At 35.0% G+C, this 26,829-nt stretch overlaps 1 protein-coding gene across 6 annotated transcripts in view; it reads left to right on the plus strand.

The window, feature by feature from the left end:
* The window catches only part of LOC123541182 (zinc finger protein 236-like), a 108,025-nt gene that overhangs the window by 26,703 nt on the left and 54,493 nt on the right, over positions 1-26,829 (plus strand). The window contains exon 1 of one of the 6 annotated variants that reach the window (XM_053526990.1): positions 113-368. The exons of 3 other annotated variants lie outside the window; for them this stretch is intronic. The gene's annotated coding sequence lies outside the window, so the exon portion shown is untranslated. Of the gene's footprint in view, positions 1-112; positions 369-18,413; positions 18,575-22,186; positions 22,323-26,829 lie in introns of those variants that run through there. 2 more of the 6 variants (XM_053526992.1, XM_053526989.1) reach the window with 2 other exon arrangements.

Below are 26,829 nucleotides of genomic sequence, written 5' to 3' on the forward strand. Positions count from 1 at the left end.
TTTGTGAATGGGATTGAATTGTTAATGTAATGCGATCTTTTATATACACACTACGATCATGTGCATTGAAGCAGTGGGCTGTTTAAACATTTAGTTGTACTATTTTGGTTTTATGTTAAATCAGGTCACCTTTCAGCAAGATAGTGCACATAATATATGAAAAGGATTTAAGTATGTGTTTGTACGCCATTTATTGGTTTTTATAGCTGTGGTTTGTACGTTTTTACTGATAAGTTCACATTTTTGTGTTGAAATATGTAAAAGTCACATGTACTGAATGCAGTAAAAAGTAACACTAGTTTCGTAGAAATTAAAAACTTCTGGAATATTTTGGAAATTCTGGTTTACATGAATGTTTTTACGTGAACGTAAGTATAATCTTGTTTGAAATCTTGAGTACTTTTTTTTTTTTTATTCCATGCTTACGATAAAATCTGACTTACACGCTGATGTTCAGATAAAATGGTAACAAACATACGCTGGAAAAACAACATTAAATCACTCTAATGGAGGGTGGCTTAAAATTATGCGAGTCCATAGAACCAAAAAATTCTTAAACTCATAATTACTTAAGCACTCCTGACTAAAGGCCATGTGAAAATATTATTTATAAGTAATAAAGGCCACATGAAAATTATTCATAAAGGCCATAAGGCCACATGAAAATTATAAATATAATTAAGGTCACATGAATGAAGTGTAACCAAGTTGCTGTTATTGTTTTGAAAAAAAAAATGTATATGAAGGAATTTCACAACCAAAGTCACCTTGCAAATAGGCTAAATAATGTACATGATGGACATGCAGTACTTGCTTTCGATATGCCATAAAAATGCAATGAATTTCACAAGGTTTATGTGAAAATAATAGAATTTAAACTAAATTAAATATAATTTAAACATTGTGGGTATATAGAAGATTAAACAAAAGTTATTAAATTTTTATGTCAAATTTTTGATGTATATACAATTAATGAAGAAGATTGTATTTTCACAGACAGCTGCACAGTAACACAGTCATGTCTTTATAAATACATTCTGCCTATTATTCACTTAGTTATTTATTTTTAAGTTTTGTAACCGCCTCCATAGCCTAGTGATGAGCATCCCCTTTGAATGCTGGAGATCGATTGTGGGTTCAATTCCTGACCGCATCATACCAAAGACTTGAAAAATGGTACCAGTAGCTCCTTGCTTGGTGTTCAGCATTAAAAGGGAAGCTGACTTCTCTTCTCTTATACCCTTGTGGTGATGGATTCCATCTGGAATGACCATGGTGTTGAGAGTGATGTAATATAAGTTGTAGAAATTGCTTCACAATAGACCTAAAATGGAACAGTATAAACTGTGTGTTAGTTAAAGAATATTTTGAATATTGCATTTCCTACTTGGAAAGTACTGCTGGCGCTGATAGAGATGATTATAAAAGGCAGATACATTACCATGGCCAGTATGCTTTTTGCCAAATCTGTTAATTAAAAAAGTCAGGAAATCTAAAAGAAACATCGTGTGAATTTTTTCTATGTGGGTTTCATTCACGTATACAGGCACCCGCAACTTGTCCATTTCAGACAACGAATAATTGTCATTTTAATAGGAAAGAATGTTTGGACAGAGAAACCTAATTTTGAAACTGCCCTGGTTAAATATGTATATACAGCAAATTTAACTAGTGCTTTAAAACACAGCTTCTTAAAGAACTAGATTAAGGTGGGGTTTACATGATGATCCCTTCAGTCTTTCTAAAAGAGAAATTACAGTCTTTTATTTATGATGTATCAGTTATCATTTAGACGGCATTTCTTTTTCTTTTCGATAAGTCCCATATATTTGAGTCTGCATTATGGAACCTCTACCAACATTAAAAGTATTCCATTTGCAACTGTAAGTATGGAGTATTCACACTAGATGTTCCTGCTAAATAATATTAAATGCCTAAATATTTACATGGCCAGCCTCTCTGGATGACTAGCCCCTCCTCTCTCCAATGCAGCATGCGATGGTTGAGGTTGGTGTTTCTGTCATGGTGCCTGCCCATACCATAGCACCTTGATTGTAATGGTGGATCTTAAAATCAGGACAAGAAAAACAAACAAACATAGATATTTAAACCTATGTAACCCTAACTCAGTTACAACATGTGTAAGTTTAACCAATTTGCATTTTAATGTGTAAATTATACAGGCCATTTAAAGGCACATAATGGCTTTGTTTATAATGTGGTCGCCACATCTTTTGTTACCAGCATAAATAAGCCTATTTCTTGTAAAATCCTGCTTTTGGATAATTGTTGTCTCATGTATTTGCCAAAGGTTTTAATACTAACACTGAAGAAAATATTATTGAATCTATTGTTTATGATTACCTCCCTTTATTGGTCTAACTGGTTAAGTTCATGGTAATAATTATTGAAAGAAGTGGTTTTCCGACCATGGAATTATGCATAATATCTATATTTGGATAGCTGTTTGATCTGTTTTTAACATAAAGTTAAAAGTCTTTAGAACTTTAATATATCAATATATAGGTTTGCCAAGTCATATAGGACAGATTTGTCCATTTTGTGCTATTTTCTATAAATATTCTACAGAAAAGCTTGATATAAAATATCATTTGGTTCCCCTGCCAGATTACCTCAAAATTAAATCTCCTTTTTGTTTCCCCTGCCAAAATCTCATTTGGTTCCCTTGCCTAGTCTTAAAATAAAGTGGAAATATTTAATTGTTAAAAGAAAAAAGAATTTAAAAAACAATTCCCTAGCTACCTTATTATTAGTAACCTAGCCTTTAATCATGTGTCAAAAGAAGAGGGGAAGCAAAATTTAAGATATTTTAAAAGCTGGCCTAACTCAATTAACTCAATAGTTTAATGACCTTTTTGACGACCATATAAATTCAGATTGTGGAATTGATATTTTAAAAATATGCTTTAATATTCCTAGGTGATGCAGAGACAGAGTGTTTCAAAAGGTGATCATTTTTGGTTTTAAAAAACCCAGTAAATTGTCATTTTCATGAACAAATTTATTATCTCCTAAAGGCACATTGATTTACATCTTATGCTGTATCCCTGTAAGTAAACGTAATTTACATATTAATTGTAACATCTCCTGCCTCCCCCTACCCTCCCCCTCCACCACCATGCATACAGCACATCAACCAACATGTCAGCCACCTTGCCCCCATGCTGCAAACTGGTCATGAGTGGCTTTCTTTTGTGTAAGAATAATACTATGACTCTTCATCATAACCTGCCTTATTGGAATGCACCAGAGTTTGTTGCACTTATTTCTCACAGGTTATCAACCTATTTCTTCCCCAGTTATATCTTTATCTCAGAGAGCTGAGATCGAGATGTCAATATTTCATTAACAGGTTGTAAAATTTGGTGTATTTATTTAGATATGATATCTTAAATACAAATCTGACATAGTTTCCCATGACTTCCTTCAGGACACCCAACACACAGATATTATAAACAGAAAAACCATAATATGCAACAAGATACTTATTATCCCCCGCCGATATAATCGGGAGGGGGGTATTGAAATGGCGTTGTCCCTCCGTCCGCAGCCATTTCTCAGTAACTACTTGGTAGAATTTCATGAAACTTGAAATAAACATGAACCAACATACTGCGATGATGCCCGTCAAGTTTTTTTTTTTGATTGGTCAATTTCCCTTAGAGTTATTGCCCTTGATTTAATAAAAATGTCCATCTGCAGCCATTTCTCAGTAGCTAACAAGTAGAATTTCATCAAATTTGAAATAGACATGAACCAAGATACTGCGCTGATGCCCGTCAACTTTTTTGTTTGATAGGTCAATTTCCCTCAGAGTTATTGCCCTTGATTTAATGAAAATGTCCGTCTGCAGCCATTTCTCAGTAACTAGCAGGTAGAATTTCATCAGACTTAAAATAGACATGAACCAAGATACTGCGATGATGCCCTTCAAGTTTTTTTTCGATTGATCAAATTTCCATATAGTTATTGCCCTTTAATTGTTTAAAAATCCACAGATCTGTACATAACAAACCAACCAATTGGAAGAATTTCATTAAACTTCTTTCATTCTTTTCCATGAACATTTATTATAAACATGTGATGTTGTGTACCTACACCTGGTCGCTACCTTACCTTGGTCACCCTCCCCTCCCCCCCCCCCCCCCCCCCCCCCCCCCCCCCCCCCCCAATTTATTAGTCCCCTACTGGTTGAAAACCAGTTTTGGGGACTATAGGAATGCTCTTTTCCGTCATTCCGTCTTTCCATCATTCCGTCATTCTGTCATTCCGTCATTCCGTCCGTCCGCAATTTCGTGTCCGGTCCATAACTCTGTCATCCATGAAGGGATTTTAATATTACTTGGCACAAATGTTCCCCATGATGAGACGACGTGTCATGCGCAAAACCCAGACCCCTAGCTCAAAGGTCAAGGCCACAATAGGAGGTCAAAGGTCAACAGGGCTTTTTTCCTGTCCGGTCCACAACTCTCCCATCCTTGAAGGGATTTTAGTATTACTTGGCACAAATGTTCCCCATGATGAGATGATGTGTCGTGCGCAAATCCCGGACCCCTAGCTCAAAGGTCAAGGTCACAATTGGAGGTCAAAGGTCAACAGGGTTGTTTTCCTGTCCGGTCCATAACTCTCCCATCCATGAAGAGATTTTAATATTTCTTGGCACAAATGTTCCCCATGAGGAGACGATGTGTCATGCGCAAAACCTGGACCCCTAGCTTAAAGGTCAAGGTCACAATTGGAGGTCAAAGGTCAACAAGGTTTTTTTCCTGTCCGGTCCATAACTCTCCCATCTATGAAGGGATTTTAATATTACTTGGCACAAATGTACCTCATAATAAGACGATATGTCATGCACAACTTTCAGACCCCTAGCTCAAAGGTCAAGGTCACACTTAGCAGTCAAATGTTAACATAGCATGAACAGGGTCTGTTTCGTGTCGGTCCATAACTCTGACATTCATTAAGGGATTTTAATATTACTTAGCACAAGTGTTCCCATTATGAGACGACGTGTCATGTGCAAATCCCGGACCCCTAGCTCAAAGGTCAAGGTCACAATTGGGGGTCAAAGGTCAACAGAGTTTTTTTCCTGTCCCGTCCATAACTCTGCCATCCATGAAGGGATTTTAATATTACTTGGCACAAATGTTTCCCATGATGAGACGACATGTCATGCGCAACACCCAGTACCCTAGCTTAAAGGTCAAGGTCACACTTTGAGATCAAAGGTCAAGAGGATTTTTTTCCTGTCCGGTCTATAACTTTGTCATGCAAAGCAGGATTTAGATATCATTTGGCACAAATATTCCCCTGGATGAGACAACATGTCATGCGCAAGAACCAGGTCCCTAGGTCTAAGGTCAAGGTCATATTTAGAAGTCAAAGGTCAAATTCAAGAATGACTTTGTATGGAACATTTCTTCTTCATGCATGGAGGAATTTTGATGTAACTTGGACCAAATGTTCACCACCATGAGGCACCCTTGTTTTTAGAATTACATCCCTTTGTTGTTACTATAAATAGATTTTATTGTAACTTTTTTATTACTGGCAGTAGAGAAAAATCGAGACCACTTTTCTGTGGTACAGCATGCATGTTACATCCAATTTTTAGGTGTATTTTGACCTATCTCTACCTGGTAAAGAGTTTCTTGTGGACTTATATTATTAATTTTTTTTTTTTTTTTTTTTTTTTTTTTTAAAGATTAATTTCCCTTTGTTGTTACTATAAATAACTTACATGATAACATTTTTATAATCAGCCAAAAAAATTCAATATGAAAACAACTGTGGGTTTTTATATATGCACATTTTAATCCAAGTGTGTTGTTATAATGTTATAACATATTGTATATGTAGTACAATATTGTTTATACATCATTGACAGATATCAGTTCATTATGTTATACTGCAGTAGAAAAAATTAGGTGCCTTCCAGTAGGGGACTTTGTATTGCATGGCAATACTTCATTCACTTGTTTATTTATTTATTAATTTTTTTTTTTTCATTTTTCGTTTTCTATCAATATTTATAATCGACATGTAAACTGTTGTATCCTCACCCCCCACCCAAACAAACCATTCATTTTCTTTTAATTTGATTTTGACTAATGAAATTATTTGCTTCTTGGTAACATTTTTAACTTTTTGCTGGATATATTTTTTTGCCGTTCCTCACCTCTGACCCTTTCAGCTAGGGCTGTCATCGATAGAAACGATATCGATGTATCAACGATATTTTTTTGTCGATTGATTATCGATTCCCATTTTCAAAAATCGATATTTTACAGAGAGAAAAAACTACCCAAATAAACACTCAGACCCTAAAAAACAACTAAAGTTCACAAAATTGTAAATTTGGATAAATGCAAAAAAAGGAGTGAAGGCAAAATAAAAATGAAAGATGTTATTGATTTTTATGTATTTCTTTTATTTTATAAATACAAATACAACACAATCAAACAGAAATATGGAAAGTAGGCAATAAAACTACAAATAGCATTTACAGGAAGGTATATAGTATGCATATGAACAAATAGGTCCTTAATCTAACTTAATAATCAATATATCGATGTATCGTCGATATTTGTCTTCTGATATATCGGTATCGCCGATACGCCTAAGACCCAATCAATGACAGCCCTACTTTCAGCGGGGGATTCCAATTCATCCAATTTGCTTGTTACTTCTAATTTGTAATGATTTTTTATTAATATTTCACAGACTATCTCTTTCTGGTTGTACTCAGGTGTGGTAAGGAATACTTTGTTTAGGCGGTAAATCAACTGAAAGCAGATAGATTTAACTATCAGCACAAAAATTTCTAGGATGATTGACAATTTTATTTTGAGGAAAAAATATTTTTATGATTCTCTTAATCTTTAATCTTACAGTAATGTTAAAAGAGCAACAGTCAACTCCTTATAACTAAAACTTTGTCTTTAATATACAAATACCTGATCATTTAAATAGATTCATATTGAATTAGCTAAGAATATAATAAAAGATAATACAGTGATATCAGAAAGTAACTTGTTTCGTAATCATAAATTGAATAAACAGTTTAACTGAATCATTTGAGACTAACTAAATGGTACTGCAACAAGTTAAAGTTGTTGCAATGCTATAATAACATGCCCTGGAGTGCTGTGAAAGCTTACTAAGTGATCAGTTTAGAATTACTTAAAAAGAACAATGTTGTACATATGTATAAATTAAATTGAACATTCGAATAATCAAAATTAAACTATTTCAAAAACGATGCTGAAATAAAGTATAATTTTTTAATTTGTTTGGAAACTGGTTTTGTCCAGAATCTGGTTTCCAAAAACTTAATGGAATGACATTTCAAAGGCACACAGCACAATTAGAATACCTGAGTATGGTTATGTCATCTAGTCTAATTTTGTGTATTTTTTGTTAAATATATTACCTGTTGTATAACTTTTTCTATACTAAAAGGAACAAAGAGGAACTACCAAGCAATATTATTTTAGATTTCATTTTGAACCAGTTTTACTTAGAAAACATATGTAATAAATGCACCCAATCTGTTATGTAGATTACAGCACAAACTGTAGAGTTCCCAGCATTAGTGAAAACACTGTAAAATCCTGTCAGGTATGTCCAGGACTTGCTATTCATTTCAAAAATTAAAATTTTGTTGCATGCTCCTCAAAAAAAAGTTTACAACCCAGTTATTTTACAACCCTGCTGTGATATATCCTTTAATTGTGATGTAAGTAATTAAGTGCTCGTAAGGCTGTGATCAATAATGGCTTAACTGACAAATTTATTTTTGTGATCATTATTTTTTGTCTTTCATGACGATATATTATAAATTACAACTTTGAAATGCTCGTAAAATTTCGAACAAATATAAATCCGCTGATATTATTACCAACTTCGAAACGAGGTGAACCTTCAATCCGGAAATAGAAGGTAGTTTAGTACATGAAATTATTTATGGGGCATGTGGAAAGTGTGTGAAGGTATTTTACACCTTATGGAAATTACTAAAACACAATTTATATTTGTATTTAAAGTTTCTTTCGCATTACAAGTGTGATTTGGGTTCTAAGGGAAGGTTGTCCCTCGTGGGGGTCTGGAGGGCGATGATCCTTAAAAGCCGGAAACGCCCTCACATGGAAAATTTAGATTTTTAACACAAAATAGATCTGGTTTTGGATAGTCTCCCTCCATGTTTACTTTTTGTGACGTTTATTCATGCGGTAGAAATAACATGTTGCACCGGTGAATGTAAAAGCTGTATTATATGGTATGAAAACACTGTGTCAACGTCGCCTCGCATGTTTGATTCAATAATTTTCTACGAAAAAAAACAATTGATTGCTTTATTTCTTTAAAATGCGTGTGACCTTGAATAGTAGGCGTGTGAGAGTGATCTAGGGATGCAATGCGTGTGTCTTGACAGGTATGCTGGAACTCATCGTTGGCCCGGCAAAATCCCTCTATAATGCGTATTGTTCGATGGCTGGAACTGCTTAGAACTCAGCCCCAACAAGTTCGAGTGAAAGGAGTTTGTATAATCATTAAGGAGAGGGGAAAAGCCCTATCATATGTTCAGGGTTACCCAAGAACCTCAAGTGGTCTTAAATGCAGGTTTGACTGTATCATATGAATTAACCCTTAGCCTGCTGGCGGCAAGTGATTCTGCCTTTGCGACCAGTGCAGACCAAGATCAGCCTGCACATCCGTGCAGTCTGATCATGGTCTGCACTGTTCGCTATTCAGTCAGTAATTTTTCAGTGAACACTCCTTTGAATAATAAGTGGTATGGCCCAAATTGAATGATGGACCGGTCCATTTTAGATATTTAGCAGGGTAAGGGTTAAAGATTGCTCCCTGTATTCTGAAAAAAAAAACAAATAAAATAACCTCCTGCTTTAACAGCACAGCAAGCCTCAGTTTGAGTTGAGATGGAAATTAAGTTTCATTTTAACACAGTTCTTTGGAGATCACAAGGGGATGAGCTAAAGTGAGCAATGCAAACATACTTTATGAGACCGCAAGATTTGCTGGAATGAGCATGGCTACTGGAGCCACTGATGCTCTGTTGAGAGAGGTACAATGAAAGATGTACAACTTTTTTGTTTGGGAATACAATTGCCTTGTTCAATAATACATGTGCATTATTATAAATCTTGAGAAAATCCACTGGGGGGTAGTTAAATGTACCTGAAGCAACATTTGAAGGGGCCTGAAAATGTAAACATACGCATGCAATATTTTCTTGTTTAAGTTAGATATGGCGCAGCTGCATAAATTGACACATTTCAATTTTGCATGCCTACTGAAATGTTTTATGATCTGACCTATATAGTGTTACACATGAAACATACAAGCACATATTTATTTATGAGCTATAAATATGCATCATAATTAAGATTGAAAGTTTTTTTAATTCTTTTTTCATCTAATAAAGCTTATACGTGAAAAGAACCTTAACCCCTTTGGTAGCCTATAGTGTTAAAAGTCCCTGCTTTGAGTGTGGCAGGTTCTGGGTTTGCTGCCTGACTGCGTCATACCAAAAACATGAAAAATAGAACCTTTGCTTGGCACTTACATTTGAATTTTGAAAAAGGTCTTTCTTACAACTTATGGCAGTGGAATAACTATCTGGAATGATCGAGGCATTGAGAGTGATTTGTTTAAATTGTGAAAAAAATTTTTTAACTCGGCTACAAGATTATTTAAAAAGCATGAAAAAACAATATCTTTAATACTCAGCAGCCATGTTGAAATGGAAAAGAAAACATATTTTGTACTATACAAACTTAGATATAAGATTTTTACGATGATTTCCAACACCTTTTATTTATTTATTTGGGTTTTATGGTGCACCAACACAGTATAGGTTAAACACCTTTTATAAAGGCAGCATAAAAGCTAGATGCAACATGTTGTGCTGAATGTTTCATTGATTAACTGATCATCTCCAGCTATCAGCGAATGCAGATCTTACAGCATAAAATGCTCTGGAAAAAAGGAAAGCTATTGATCAGGAACTAAATGAGCACTGAGAATAAAAACATGTGGTGTACTGGGATTGACAAATTTTTCTGATTGAAGGTAACGGTATAAAATTGAACTTTTAGTAATTTTCTTGCACGTGCTTTGTTCCTAGTATTGAAAGTTTTGAACTTCCCTATTTTGTTTTGAGTAGATCAGAAATTTTAAATTTATTCTGAGTAAAGAAGTGCATTATACTATTTTTTTTAAGTGTAATAGATACTGGATGAGTTGAATATTAGTGCACTTGAAGTATTATTTGAACAGGAAGTTTCATGAATACATTTAGAATTTTATTGTGATTGACAACAAAAAATCCTTCTTACATTTTTTTTTTTACCATATGATGTACTAAATTGTGAATGTGGTATAAGAAATGAAAGAGATTATTTAATCAGTGGAAAAGTAATTTTATCACAGAATATGCTATTTTATGCCACAGATGTCACAGATTTTGCTATTTTTTGTCATGAATGTCACATAATATGCTGTTTTATGCCATAGGTGACACATAATATGCTATTTTATGCCATAGATATCACAGAATATGGCAACTATTTAATATTATAAGCAATTTGTATTTTTTTCTTGTTTTTAATTTTCAATAGAGATGTTATAAGTTACAGGAAAACACCTAGCTTACAATAGTTTTGCTTGGCCTAAATTTTTGGCATGTTCATTTCTTGATACCATAAATTTTTTGGCATGTTCATTTATCAAGAAATATCAACAGGGAGCCATTAAGGTTACATCCATGCTGCTTTACCAGCTAATAAACATAACAACAGTGAGTCAGTTTTTGCAGTGTTTAATCGGTCATTCATTCAGTAATGTTTTAGCTTGGTTCTCAACTAAATCATGTTGCTGCAACTTCAGTTTTTAGGGACTGATGTCCTTGAACCATCACAGTGTTCTATCGATGACAGAGCTAACCATATACTGAGCCAATCCGCTTAGCTCAATAGGGAGAGCACAGATCTACGGATCGTGAGGTTGTGAGTTTTATCCCGAGGTGAGTCTTATGTTCTCTGTAACAGTTTGATAAAAGACATTGTGCCTTGGATTTCGTCCTCTGCCTTTGATTTATAATGTGGATGTGGAGAAGTTGACAGTTACAGAGAACAGGTTAGTACTGGTTTAGAATCCAGGAACACTGGGTTAGCTTTAACTGCATGAAATACTGTTGAAGAACTGCGTTAAACCAGAAACGAAACAAAACAAACAAAAACTGCACATACATATTTTCCTTTCCTGCGTAAAAAATCAATTTGACAGAATCTTTCTAATTTTTGGTAAAACCAGAACAAGTGTAGGATCTCTGTTACCTAAAAAAAAAAAAAACATACTGGAATTTTTCCGCATGTGAAAACACAAGTTCTGCATGGCTTGATACATTGGAAACTTTATCATGCCTTATCTAATGGAAAACTGTTTTCTGGGTTAACAGAGAAATTTCTGTCAATACATGAATGTTATGTGTGTTTTACATCCTGCAGCAGTTCTGTATCAGATTAAGTGCAAAATGTAACTGTACAATCAATACAAAATACATCTGTATGCTGTGATCCATGCTATACTCACTGGTGTAGAGGTGATATATTGGTATCTGAATCATGTGCAATGGTTTATTTTGAATATTTCTGGTAACAAAATGTATAAGTCCAGAAAAACTTGAATAAACAGCATATATACAGCATAAAACTATCTTCATCTTTGGTTATAAAATGACATTTTGCTGATTTTAATTTCTATGACTGCTAGGTCATCCACACAGAGCAAGATCTACCTTTGGCTGCAAAACTCAGACTACCATCTAAATACTTTCCAATTCTTTCTGTAGGGCCTCTATGGCTGAGGAGTTAAGTTCTTTTGAGGTTCAGTCATTTGCCCCTCAGCACTATGTGTTTTAAAACCTCACTCGGGCTGTAGAATTCTTTCATGCGAGGAATATATCCAGCTGGCTTATGAAAAGGTAGATGGACTTTATAATCGAGGTGCCCAGTAATGATGAAATAACCTGGAATACCTAGAGGGGCTCTTTAAGTCTTCTTCCACCGTCAAAAGCTGGAAAGTCAGACACCATATGACATTATAATATCGTGTTGGTGTGGTGTTATAAACCAATAGTAGTATCTCGGTATGTACAACGGTATGAATGAAAATATTGTTACATACAGCATTGAATATAACAACCTGATATTCAACCCTTGTTGGTACATCTGACATGATGGCACTGTCAAATTACCCTAAAAGCAGAGTACAAGATTGTTTCCATTATTTGTTTGATAAGAAACTATAATAGCAAGTGTTGATGAATTTTAACTTGTTTACTTTTTAAGGAATGATTTGCCCTTCATATTTGACATGTGTTCTAAAACAAATAGTGATTATTGTTAGACAGACTAGAAACCACTGTAGCATTATTATAACATTTTTTAGAGTTACTTCCAGTGAGAGTTATGACCCTCACTGCAGACTATTAAACTGAGTTTTCCCATGGAAGTGCTGTTAAATAACATTAAAACCTATTTCTTTTGGCAAATTAGATTGAAATGTGTTTTTTATTGATATACAGTTGTTGAAAAAAAAACTAAGGGAGACAATTTTGATAGAATGAAAAGGTTTAGTGGAGTTAACTCCCTTCAGAAATTGATGTACAGTCCAAATAAGATAAATTCTAGATATTCAGGTCAATGAACTTACTGTTTATCAAAGACTTGCAGGCATAACTATAACAAATTATCATAGGATCAAACTTATGTCAGAAACTTAGCAAAACAAAGTGATTAAGTTCTTTCTAGGCAGAAGACACTCTTTCATGGAAAATCTAAGTGTAGGTAGAAGGAAGTGAAGTTTACTTGATGTAATAAATTCTCCTTGATGCAAGAAGTGGATACTGCATTGGCTAATCCATTGACAATATTGTACTTATAAGGTATCATTGGTGTTTTTATACATGTTGTTGTCTGTTTTAAAACACTGCATATTGTGACGTACATCTGGGGCCATCCCCCTTAAAGATCAAAACATTAATGATGGATCTGTTGTTGTATAGTTTAAGGAATAAAGTAGTTTAACAGTAATTATGAAATACCAGCCCTAGGAGGTTAATTAATGTAACATCTGCAGTTTGTAAGTCTTTTTTTTTTCTTTTTTTGAGGCAGAAAAAAAATGGTTAAAACTCTTTTTGGAAAATTTATCTTTCCCCTTGTTTCATGTCTTTAGGGTTATAAAATAGGAAGTGGCAACCAGTCTCAGAAAACTGCTGTTTCATTGGTCAGTTTGAAAACTATGCTCGGAGACAGTCAATCAAATTGGTCAGTTTGGAAACTGTGCTCGAAGTCAGCCTGGCAATCAAATGCTTTGTTTTGAGAATGCTCTCCAGAATCTGTTTTATAATAATATCAAAAATATTGATAATGCTTATTTAAAATAAAGAGGAAGGCAGTGTAGTACATTTGTTGATTTCCTGTTATTTTCTTTCACACACAATTTACAAAAAGAATTTACATAAAACAGAATGACATGTAAACAATATACACATGATACATCATACAAAGATAAATTACATTTGTACAGAATTGGATCAGCTTGTTTACATAATGTGCACATAGTAATTAGAATATACACATTTTAAGTTTTCTTTAGCTTCTTCGTTCATAATTTATAACTGTGGACTAGGCTCAACTCAGCTGGGTAAAGCATATTCTGCCATGTGCTGATATATGGAAGGGTATTTCAGCCAGAATAAAATGAACTGATTGAAGTGCATGTAATGTTTAAGTTATTTAAACAAGATGCTTGATTAAACCTATTTTCACACAAAAGGAACATTCTTGATAAATATAAGACTTCTATTTACAAATCCTACAAAAAAGCTTGAAAAAAACATTTTTTTGTTGCTTTTTTATTCCAGTCTGCATAAGACGGTGTGGATTTAGTGAATATAATGAAATGTTTGTAAATGTATTAAAAGGGAATAAAATCTGAACAAATGGAATGAAATAAATGTGCAAAAATGAAATGAATATGTTTACTTGTCAATGGAATCGAATGTGTGTGGATGGAATCAGATGTCTGTCAATGGAATGAAAAAGTGTGTAAATGAAATTCTTGTTAATAGAGTTTAATGTGTTCAAATGGAATAGAAGGTATTGAAATGTGTGTAATTGGAGTCCAGGGTTCGAATTTAAGCTCGCATACTCGCGAAATGCGAGTGCAATTTTCAAACTGCGAGGTGAGATTTCAGACACTAGCATTTTTTTGCGAGTGAAAATTTTTGGCCGAATAATGTGCATTTCTAACGGTCATCTCGATCTTACACTGTTCTTTCTTTAACAACTCGCGGTCATTGCAGCGCATTATCATTTGCAGAACGAATTTCGGAGCACTCTTTCATCTTTCATCGTAAACGGAAGTTTACACTCGATACATGTCCCGTGCGCATGTCTTTTCTACTGCTGACAAGTACCTGCACCAATTTTGATGACGTTTACCGCATCCAGTGGGTTTTTTGGTAATCTATAGTAAGTTACTATTTATATAGCGCAAATACGATTGGCTGGACTCGTCACGTGGATGTTTGTGTTAATGTTCTAATAAAGTGACAAGTCGCGGAAAATGCAAGTTGTTTTTTCATTTAGCAAGTTAAAAAAAATACCACTTGCGAAATAATGCAAGTAGAAAATCCGGCTAAATTCAAACCCTGGAATCTGTTGCATAAAACCCAGGTATCAGGGAATCCAATATTACCTTGTTGAAAGGATTTATTATCATTATGAATAGTCTACCTGAGTACCTGTCATCAATAACATTGCACTTTTACATCTGCATGAAGACCCATCTGATACAAGTAGAAATTAATTAGAACACATTTCAAAAGTTATAGAACCAGACTATAGTTAGCAAAGACTTACAGAACCAGACTAGAAATCTACTTCCTGTTGGGTAATAAGTTCTGTGCATTTAACATCTCCCCAGCTGCATAAATGGAAATTAATTTGATGAGATTTATTGCAAATTGTAATATAATAAGTCTTTGATGAACATTAAATTGGTGCCTCTGTACATCTGAAAGCTGCAATTATTTCCACTTTCATCTTTATTATGAAAGTAGGGTACAGGTGTTGTTTAAAGGTTATACTTACATCATTTTCCATTAACCTGACCCTCCCCATGCTCTCAAAATAAAGTCATTTGTCAACAAGCAGTGTCAATTTTTTTTGCAGAGAACTAAATTTTAGATATGGATGAAGTGGTTTTTTTTGCAGGCACTGGCTGTATTACAAGGTCAATGTCATTGTGGTTAGTTTTATACTATGTCTTTACCTAATTTAACTCAAAGACAGAGGCCTAATTGACCTTCAGGGTCAGGATTGATGACTCACCACTATTTATGGGAGTCTCTACATGGGTTGAGTCCCTCTTGCCTTAGCACATGGAAGGTTGCTGCCTGCCCATGCCAGAAGTAATACTGAAAACATGAACAAACTTAGAAATTTACCATATGATTTTAGGTACCATTGGATTTACCTGGGATAGTCTGAGTTACTCCCCTTTGTTTTTATTAGCTCACCTGTCACAAAGTGACAAGGTGAGCTTTTGTGATCGCGCGGTGTCCGTCGTCCGTCCGTGCGTCCGTAAACTTTTGCTTGTGACCACTCTAGAGGTCACATTTTTCATGGGATCTTTATGGAAGTTGGTCAGAATGTTCATCTTGATGATATCTAGGTCAAGTTCGAAACTGGGTCACATGCCATCAAAAACTAGGTCAGTAGGTATAAAAATAGAAAAACCTTGTGACCTCTCTAGAGGCCATATATTTCAATGGATCTTCATGAAAATTGGTCAGAATGTTCACCTTGATGATATCTAGGTCAGGTTCGAAACTGGGTCACGTGGGTTCAAAAACTAGGTCAGTAGGTCTAAAAATAGAAAAACCTTGTGACCTCTCTAGGGGCCATATTTTTCATGAGATCTTCATGAATATTGCTCAGAATGTTTACCTTGATGATATCTAGGTCAAGTTCGAAACTGGGTCACCTAGGGTCAAAAACTAGGTCATTAGGTCTAAAAATAGGAAAACCTTGTGACCTCTCTAGAGGCCATATTTTTCATGAGGTCTTCATGAATATTGGTCAGAATGTTCACCTTGATGATATCTAGGTCAAGTTCGAAACTGGGTCACGTGGGTTCAAAAACTAGGTCAGTAGATCTAAAAATAGAAAAACCTTGTGACCTCTCTAGAGGCCATATTTTGCATGAGATCTTCATGAATATTGGTCAGAATGTTCACCTTGATGATATCTAGGTCAAGTTCGAAACTGGGTCATGTGGGGTCAAAAACTAGGTCAGTAGATCTAAAAATAGAAAAACCTTGTGACCTCTCTAGAGGCCATATTTCTCAATGGATCTTCATGAAAATTGGTGAGAATGTTCACCTTGATGATATCTAGGTCAAGTTCGAAACTGGGTCACGTGCGGTCAAAAACTAGGTCAGTAGGTCTAAAAATAGGAAAACCTTGTGACCTCTCTAGAGGCGATATTTTTCAATGGATCTTCATGAAAATTGGTCAGAGTGTTTACCTTGAAGATATCTAGGTCAAGTTCGAAACTGGGTCACGTGGGATTAAAAACTAGGTCAGTAGATCTAAAAATAGAAAAACCTTGTGACCTCTCTAGTGGCCATATTTTTCATGAGATCTTCATGATTATTGGTCAGAATGTTCACCTTGATGATATCTAAGTCAAGTTCGAAACTGGGTCACGTGGGGTTAAAAACTAGGTCAGTAGGTCTAAAATTAGAAAAAACCTTGTGACCTCTCTAGAGGCCATATTTCTCAATGGATCTTCATGAAAATTGGTGAGAATGTTCAACTTGATGATATCTAGGTCAAGTTCGAAACTGGGTCATGTGCGGTCAAAAACTAGGTCAGTAGGTCTAAAAATAGGAAAACCTTGTGACCTCTCTAAAGGCGATATTTTTCAATGGATCATTCTGAAAATTGGTCAGAGTGTTTACCTTGAAGATATCTAGGCAAGTTCGGAACTGGGTCACGTGGGGTTAAAAACTAGGTCAGTAGATCTAAAAATAGAAAAAACTTGTGACCTCTCTAGTGGCCATATTTTCATGAGATCTTCATGATTATTGGTCAGAATGTTCACCTTGATGATATCTAAGTCAAGTTCGAAATGGGTCACGTGGGTAAAAACTAGGTCAGTAGGTCTAAAACTAGAAAAAACCTTGTGACCTCTTTAGAGGCCATATTTCAATGGATCTTCATGAAAATTGGTGAGAATGTTCAGCTTGATGATATCTGGTCAGGTTTGTAACTGGTCATGTGCGGTCAAAAACTAGGTCAGTAGGTCGAAATAGAAAAACCTTGTACCTCTCTAGAGGCCATATTTTTCAAGAGATCTTCTGAAAATTGGTGAGAAGTTCAGCTTGATGATATCTAGTCAAGTTTAAAGTGGGTACGTGCTTCAAAAACTAGGCCATTAGGTCAATAATAAAAACCTTGTGACCTCTCTAGAGGCCATATTTTCATGGATCTTCATGAAAATTGGTCAGAATTTTTTTCTTGGTGATATCTAGGTCACATGTGCTCAAAAACTAGGTCACTATGTCAAATAATAGAAATAATGACGTCATACTAAGTTCAACACTGGGTCATGTGGGGATAGGTGAGCGATTCAGGACCATCATGGTCCTCTTGTTACACCATTTGCTTGTCAATGTATATGATATCCCTTACATATACTGAAGTATTCTTTTAATTTAGATCAGCAGAAATATGACTTAACTGTATTGAAAATAATTGTATAAACACTAATGATGATTCAAACTTTTTACATACTGTTTAGTTGAGGTTTATGGTATAATTACATAAGAATTTTTCTTGGTTTTCCAAGGGGGTTCAAGCTCGTCTGAGATGTCTATAGTGTGCTTAAAACGCAATGAAAAAGTTTTACTGAAGCTCTAGAACCTAAACTGCTTCAGAAAGTAGATTTAGGAGTTTCAAATTAAATGCAATAAACATACATTTTTCTTATGTTCAAGCTAGCGGACAAAAGCATTCCTTGCATATGAAGCGAAAAAACTTTTACAGGTATAGAGTAAATATTACTAGCCCATTAAACCCATTTCAGCATATGTTTTTTGTTGATGTTCATTTCTTATGTGTGTGCACTACAGTGTATAAGTTTGGCTCTGCTCCAAATGATAGATCATTTTAGATGTACTTGTTTTATTTAGGTGTGCCATAATATTACATTGTGTAGGCTGTGATTCACATCAAATTCTTCTTCATTATGCATTTCGTAGTTTCATCGCTAATGTTATGCTTTAGTAGACACTGGGAAGAAACGTTCTTCCTACTTATGAATGCTTAATGTATTAGTATTGTTTTTCATCAAGTTGTTTTTCTGATGTCTTTTTTCTTTCAAAGTCAAGGTTAAATATTAGATGGATCAAACCTGGGTAATTGATTGACAAGATGATCTGAAAATTGAACTATTCAAGGTCTGTATGCTTTAATTTTTAGGAAATGTGAATTGATTAACTAAAACTGTTGTAATAATTTTATATTATTAAATTAAATACTTTAAATTTCTTGCCTCAAACCTTTTCAGTACAAAAATAAATGCCCCACCCCCCTGAATAAAAGATATTTACAGTAGTTGCCAGGAGATATGGCATTCTTTCGGGTATCAGATTTAACTAAAACACAGTACTGCTTTAATATCTTTCCATGTGAGTCTCATTTTAAAAAGTTGTGAGTCGTGTGAAAAAGTTGTGAGTCATTTTAGGAAGTTTTAGACATCTGAAAAAGTTGTTAGGTAATTAATTATGTGAAGAATTAGTGAGTTATGTGAAGAAGTAATGAATCACGGAAGAAACAGACTGAATCATGTGAAGAAGTTGTGATACATGTGTAGATGTTAAGTCTTTCAAAGAAATTATGAGTCATTTGAAGTAATTGTGAGTCCTGTATAGAAGTATTGAACAATGTGAAGAAGTTGTGAGTCATATGTTGCAAATCGTGCTAAGAAGTTATAAGAGTCATGTGAAGAAGTAGTGAATCACGTGTAGAAGTTGAGTTTCGTATGGAGAAGTTGTGAATTATGTGAAGAAGTTATGAGTCATTTGAAGAAGTTATGAATTATGTGAAGAAGTTATGAGTCATTTGAAGAAGTTATGAGTCATTTGAAGTAGTTATGAGTCATGTGAAGAAATTGTGAGTTATGTGAAGAAGTTGAGAGTAATTTAAAGAAGTTATTAGTCATTTGAAGTAGTTATGAGTTATGTGAAGAAGTTGTGAGTTATTTGAGGAAGTTGAGAGTAATTTAAAGATGTTATGAGTCATTTGAAGTAGTTACGAGTCATGTGAAGAAGTTGTGAGTTATGGAAAGAAGTTATGAGTAATTTAAATAAGTTATGAGTCATTTGAAGTAGTTGTGAGTCATGTCAAGAAGTAGTGAATCATGTGAAAAAGTTGTGAGTCATGTCAAGAAGTTGTGAATCCTGCTAAGAAGTTGTGAGTCATACAAGACTTAGTAGAAGCTGAGATTTGAATGAAAAAGTTGTGAGTTATATGAAGATATAATGAGTTACTTTAAGAAGTTGTGAGTCATATGAAAAAGTTGTGAGTCATGTGAAGTAATTCTGAGGTTTGAAGAAGTATGAGTCATTTAAAGAAGTTGTGAGTCATATGAAGAAGCTGTCAGTTGCAGAGGGAGAAAACATGTGAGCCGTGCCATGAGAAAATCAACATAGTGGCTTTGCGACCAGCATGGATCCAGACCAGCCTGCGCATCCGCGCAGTCTGGTCAGGATCCATGCTGTTCGCTAACAGTTTCTCTAATTGCAATAGACTTTGAAAGCCAACAGCATGGATCCTGACCAGACTGCGCGGATGCGCAGGCTGGTCTGGATCCTTGCTGGTCGCAATGCCACTATGTTGATTTTGTCATGGCATGGCTCATGTACTGATAGCCTAGTCTTCATTTGGCGTCTTGTCGGCTATGCAGATACAGAGCTACATGTCTATAGCAAAAAACACACACACCGAAAATGCATAAATAGGATATGACACTATCATCATTGTTATTGTCAATTTCAGGAACTTATTTTATTAAAATGTTAGAAGCCTCAAGTGAATAAGTATTTATAGGTCAGGATCATTTCCGTTGCAACCAACTAGAGATTCTGAGTGTTCAGGCTCTAAGCACAGTGGCCTCCCCTCACAATAAAGAGACCTCCAATTGTTTATTTCATCCTTTGATACTGCAGATATTGTTTTGGGTAACTTTTAAGTTTACAAAGGACTGAGGCTTATGTAGGTGATAACATCAGGTGAATAGCTTCAAAGAATAGAAAAAAATGAATATATTTGCAATGGCCATGTGATTTTCATTGTCGCATGATATTGCTACATACTGCTAAGGGAGATAATTACAATGGGAATTTTGTTTTTTTTACACTATTTCTGGTATCTTTTTGGCTGAGCTTATCAGTGTATTTTGTTTCTTATAATGAAAGCTTATCTTGAGCTTGCCCTTGGGCTTTTAGTATATTAAAATGTACAGAAGAATTTTACCTCTTATTACTTGACATACCTTCTCTGGCCGTGATCAGTGTTAAAAGGGAACATCAAACTTCTTTTTCAAAAATGTATTCTTGTTTAGAGTGGTAGTGTTGGTCACATTAACCTTTACCCTGCAAAATTTCTATAATGAACTTGTCTGTCTTTCAATTTGGACAGTACCATTAACTGTTAAAAGAGGTACTTACAAAAAAAGATAATGACTACATGAATGTGCAGGCTGATCATGATCTACACTAGTAGCAAAGGCAGAATCACTCGTGTCCAGTATGATAAGAATTAAGAAAGCTCTTGTGTGTCTCTTTTCAGTTTTCAAATACAAAATTAATATTTGAAATTAACATGTTTTGTGACCCCAAAAAAACTCCCCCCATCGAACCCTGTAAGCACACACATGCACAGATCTTCTTAAACTTCTAGAAACGTAACATCCTATCTTTGCCCCTGGAAATGAATAAAAAGTCTTGAGATTACTGTACATTTAAAGCAGTTACAAAAAATTTTGTGATAAATTTCCGACAGTTTTTCAGCAATTAAATCTTAATAAAGCTCCTCAACATTCATTTCTAAAATTACTCTGTTTTAATGCTTTGCCTTTCGGCTTTTTCAGACAATAAACGCTTCATTTTTTTTGCATGTAGAACTTAGAACTCAATAAATTATGGTTTTGTACTCATTTTCATGGTGCTCAGGTTTGTATTGCAATTTTTTGCAGTCCAGTAATTTTTTCTTATACACAGAGAATGAAAAGTGTGTGGGAGCTCAACTTAATGATACAAATGAGCTGCACCATGAGAAAACCAGCATAGTGCGATTGTGACCAGCATGGATCCAGACCAGCCTGCGCATCTGGGCAGTCTGGTCAGGATCCGTGCTGTTTGCTAATGGTTTCTCTCATTGCAATAGGCTTTGAAAGTGAACAGCATGGATCCAGACCAGACTGCATTGATGCGCAGGCTGGTCTGGATCCATGCTAGTCACAAATGCACTATGTTCACTGGTTTTCACTTGGCGCAGCTCAAATAAAAAGCTGAAAGCAGCTACTGATAAAATGTTCTACCAAATTAAATTTGCAATTTAGCTACAATAATATTATTGTGAGGTCTAGTTTATCTAGTAATTTAAATTCATGTAAGGCAAGGTCACACATAAAGCATAAAAAAACTTGAAAAGTCACTGTATGACAGTATGATGCTAAAACCAACAACAAAAAAATCAGTAGTAACTTGGAAACAAATCTTTTGGCATGCACACTACTTTGAAAAAAAAGCGTGTAAAAAAAATGCATGTACATTTTTTTTTGCAAGTCTCTGCCATAAGGTGAAGATTTTTAGTCTTTCAAAAGTCTGTACAACATAGTGAAGGTAAAATATATTTTGAAAACGGCAAGTCGTACTCTTGAACCCTGTTACATTGATCGTAGATCCTCGTACCCTTGAATTCTAGATATTGATGCACTACTGCACAGGAAACTGGTCCTTTTCACTCAGTATCCTGCTAACTTCCTGAACTGTCAACAATTTGTACTGCGTCATAAATGTTTGTGCATCAGGATTTGAAGCTTGACAAAATTTATCAACATAATCATTAATTTTTTATTATATTGATTGAAAAGTGAAATAGACTATATAACTTGGAGGATATACGAGTACAGCTCCTAGAGAAGTAAGTTGAACTACTTTTTTAAAGCAGTAAATCGAGGGCTTAGAGCGAAACTGGTCTATCTGTATATAGAAATAGAAGCAGATAGACCAGTTTTGCTCTAAGCCCTCGAAATTAACCTTTAGCCTGCTAAATTTCTAAAATGGGCTGGTCCATCATTCAATTTGGGCAGTGCCATTTACTGTTCGAAGGAGTTTTCACTGAAAATTTACTGACTGGATAGTGAACATGGCAGACCATGTTCAGCCTGCACGTCCATGCAGGCTGATCTTTGTCTGCTCTGGTCGCAAAGGCAGAAACACATGCCGCCAATAGGTTAAAGTTTAAGAGGTAATTTTTTAGTTGTGGCATATTAACAGGTAAAATGTAAGTTTTATGTTGTGAAATATTTATTCATGACCATAATTATAAACTGCTGTTTTCAGTCAGTTAATTGCAGGAGTATATAGTGATATGATTTCTGCTGTTGATAAAAACAAACTTCAGTTGAACTCCCCTGATATTAGTTTTCATATTTTATGCAATAATGACTTGTATCGTGATGCAGATCATATAGAACAAATTGATTGAATTCCCCGATAATCTCAAGGTCAATAAAAAAATTCTTGTTTGGCCCTTTTCCAGTAACGATAGTGAAAACGACAGCCATGGTATGCCTATTGTACCATTGGTTTGCACTTCAATCAGAAATATAAAAAATATTTGTTTGCTAATTTCCTCATTGTATTCCTTTGGTTCGATAACTTAATAGGAGACTGTTTTATAATTGATAGTCTCCAACAGGATCACAAAACGTTATTGATTTTCATAGAATATGAATGACGTTTGCAAGCAGTACATCCCATTAAAGTTTTATGCATATACTGATGTAAATCATTAAACTTTGTCACCACAGACAAAAGCTTGGGCCATTCATGATTGCCGGGCTGTTGCGGGTATTGTGTTCAATTATTGTATTTCATACATAGCGACTTTGTTTCCAATCTAGATACATGTACCATTATTTAGAACAATGCTGTAATTTGATCTGATACCCTGATTATTTTCCGTGCTGCAAACTTCAAAACAATAAAGTGTTCTTATCTGTTATCGGATTATGTTTGTGCTGCAAACTTGGACAATGCAGTGTTTTATCTGTAACTTGAACTTACTGTCTTGCAATTTACATAACGTGTAACAGATGATATATCAGCTATATTCCCTTATAAGCTTCCCCAGGAGCATTACATTTTTCAAAAGGGTGAGGATGGGGACATTTTATAAAGACCCCTTTTTTTTGTCCTCGCCTTTTTCAAAGAAAAAATGGGGGGCATAGAAATAGGCTTCTTCATGTCTGACCCATAACTGTGCCATCCATGAAGGGATTTTGAAATAACTTTGCGTAAATATTCCCCATAATGAGACGATGTGTCATGCGCAAGATCAGACCCTAGCTCCAAGGTCAAGGTCAAACTTAGAGGTCAAATGTTAACAGGGTCTGTTTTTCGTGTCCGGTCCGTAAATCTGCCATTCATCAAGTGATTTTGAAGTCACTTTGCACAAATATCCACATAATGAGATGATGTGTCATGCCCAAGACACAGACCTCTAGCTCTAAGGTCAAGGTCACCTTTGGAGATAGAACATTTTTGGTTTGTTTTTAATTTGTCTGGTCAGTAACTTTATATTCAGATAACTTGGCATAAATATTCACCATTTACAACAAGACATTGTGTCAAGGTCACAAGCACCCAGGGAAATTTTCTTTTTTTGTTGTTGTTTGTTTATGAGATTACCTCCCTTTTATATGATAAAGTACAAATTTAAAGTATGTTTACAATTGTAGACTTGTAGAATGCAGACCCTTGGGCACAAGTTATAACTTAATGCTAATGTAGGTAAATGCAGCATTACTATGATTGCAACACATTAGGTTGATCTGTAGTGCAGCTCTGCATTAACCAACAGTAGAATTAACTTTTTCTGGTGTGTAGCATCTCATTTGTTTATTAATTACTTCCCTTTAGTATGATAAAATATTTCATTTTTTCCTTAACAATCTAAAAATAAAATCACATTAAATCTTTAAAATACAGAATCTGATATTATAAAAAGCATTTGAAAGCAATCACCAATTCACCAAGATTTCCAGACATTTTCAAACTTCATTATGTCTTCATCAGTTATACGATATGTAATTATGATTTAAGTACATTATAAGTATGTTCCCTTTTACTTAGAAGATGTATTGGCCTGCAAAATGTTTTGTGAATAATGTCCCTAGTCGGGGGACGTTGATAACTCTGATACAAATTCTTGTTTACATTTTGAGTAAATATAAAGTATAAAACCAACTTATAATCAATAAATTGAACAATTATAGCACAACCATAGTGCTGGTATTCACTTACGACCTACATCTACTTGAGTGAGGGAGCATTTATTAGAGCGAGGGCGGTAGCTAGGGAATATACAGTAAATCATTTTTATATGGATCTGGATCTTAGTAGAATATGCTCCCACAACTACTAATTTTAGTGCCCCCCAAAGGGAGGCATATTAGTTTTCAACTGTCCGTCCGTTCGTTCATCACAATGTTAACTTTGTGCATGGAGGCACTTTACTCGCGAACCACTGCACCCAGGACCTTCAAACTTCACATGCTGATAGTACTTATTGAGTACACGACCCCCTACTGACTTTAGGGTCACCAGGTCAAAGTTCAAGGTGCTGCGGGGGGGGGGGGGGGGGGGGGTGGCATTTGTCACCATTAATGACAGCTCTTGTTATATTTAGATTGTATATAAATCTGATATAATATATAAGTCTGGTACAATATATATAATTTATATTGTTACTATATTAGTCATAATGTGCTATCACTTTGCTGTGCAATTAAAAAAACCTAATAACATTTTTGTCTTAATGCTACCCACATTTCTGTTGAGGTATAGGTCCATGTTTCAGAGAAAAATGTTCGAGCATCATCAAATCATTGAAAGAAAGTATTGTTTTACTTGAAAATTTAATAGCCTATAAAACATTTATATTATTCTACAAAACCATTTTCAATTTACTGATATATATATTGAATTCCGGAAAGGGGCTGCATGAAGGGGCCACACTTCTGGACAGTTCAGCACCTTTAAAAACTCACCATTTTTATACGCCTGTTTGAAAAACAGGACGTATTATGGGAACGCCCCTGGCGGGCGGGCAGGTGGGCGGCGTCCACAGACCTTGTCAATAGCATATCTTCTACATGCATGGAGGGATTTTGATGAAACTTGGCACAGTTGTTCACCATCATGAGACGGAGTGTCATGCGCAAGAACCAGGTCCCTAGGTCTAAGGTCAAGGTCACACTTAGAGGTCAAAGGTCAAATTCAAGTATGACTTTGTCCGGAGCATATCTTCTTCATGCATAGAGGGATTTTGATGAAAGTTGGCACAATTGTTTATCATCATGAGACGGAGTGTCATGCGCAAGAACCAGGTCCCTAGGTCTAAGGTCAAGGTCACACTTAGAGGTCAAAGGATACAAGAATGAAAACTTTGTCCGGAGCATATCTTCTTCATGCATAGAGGGATTTTGATGAAAGTTGGCACAATTGTTCATCATCATGAGACAGAGTGTCCTGCGCAAGAACCAGGTCCCTAGGTCTAAGGTCAAGGTCAGACTTAGAGGTCAAAGGATACAAGAATGAAAACTTTGTCCGGAGCATTTCTTCTTCATGCATGGAGGGATTTTGATATAACTTGGCACAAATGTTCACCACCACAAGACGGAGTGTCATGCACAAGAACCAGGTCCCTAGGTCTAAGGTCAAGGTCACACTTAGAGGCCAAAGGTCAGATACAAGAATGTAAGGGATTTTGATGTAACTTGGCACAATTATACACCATCATGAGACAAAGTGTCATGCGCAGTTCCCTTCTTTAGAATTACTTCCCTTTGTTGTTACTATAAATAGCTTATATTGTAACTTTTTCATTACTAGACGTAGGAAAAAATCGAGACCACTTTTCTGTAGTACAACATGCATGTTACATCCAATTTTGAGGTGTATTTTGACCAATCTCTACCTGGTAAGGATTCTTGTGTGGACTTACAATTTTTTTTTTTTGGATTTTTTTTTTTTTTTTTTTTTTAAGATTAACTTCCCTTAGTTGTTACTATAAATAACTTATATTGAAACTTTTTTATAATTGACAGTAGGGAAAAACCAAGACCACTTTTCTGTGGTACAACATAGTTGTTACTTTCTAATTTTAGGTGTATTTTAAGGTATCTCTACCTGGTAAGGAGTTTTTTTGTGGACTTAGAAAAACAAAAGAATTACAATGATTACTAAACAACCACAAAATTAAAATTACATCTGCAAATGAAGGTGCTAGAGTAAAGAAATTTGCTGTGACGGGCGTATATTGTGACATTCTGGCACTCTTGTTTAAAAGCTGTTACACGTCTTCGTTTTGATGCATTTGCAACATCATGCGAGTGTTTAAACTTTACATAAATAGGTTAAAC

The sequence above is a fragment of the Mercenaria mercenaria genome, chromosome 16 (genome assembly GCF_021730395.1).
Source record: "Mercenaria mercenaria strain notata chromosome 16, MADL_Memer_1, whole genome shotgun sequence".
NCBI classification, from domain to species: Eukaryota; Metazoa; Mollusca; class Bivalvia; order Venerida; family Veneridae; genus Mercenaria; species Mercenaria mercenaria.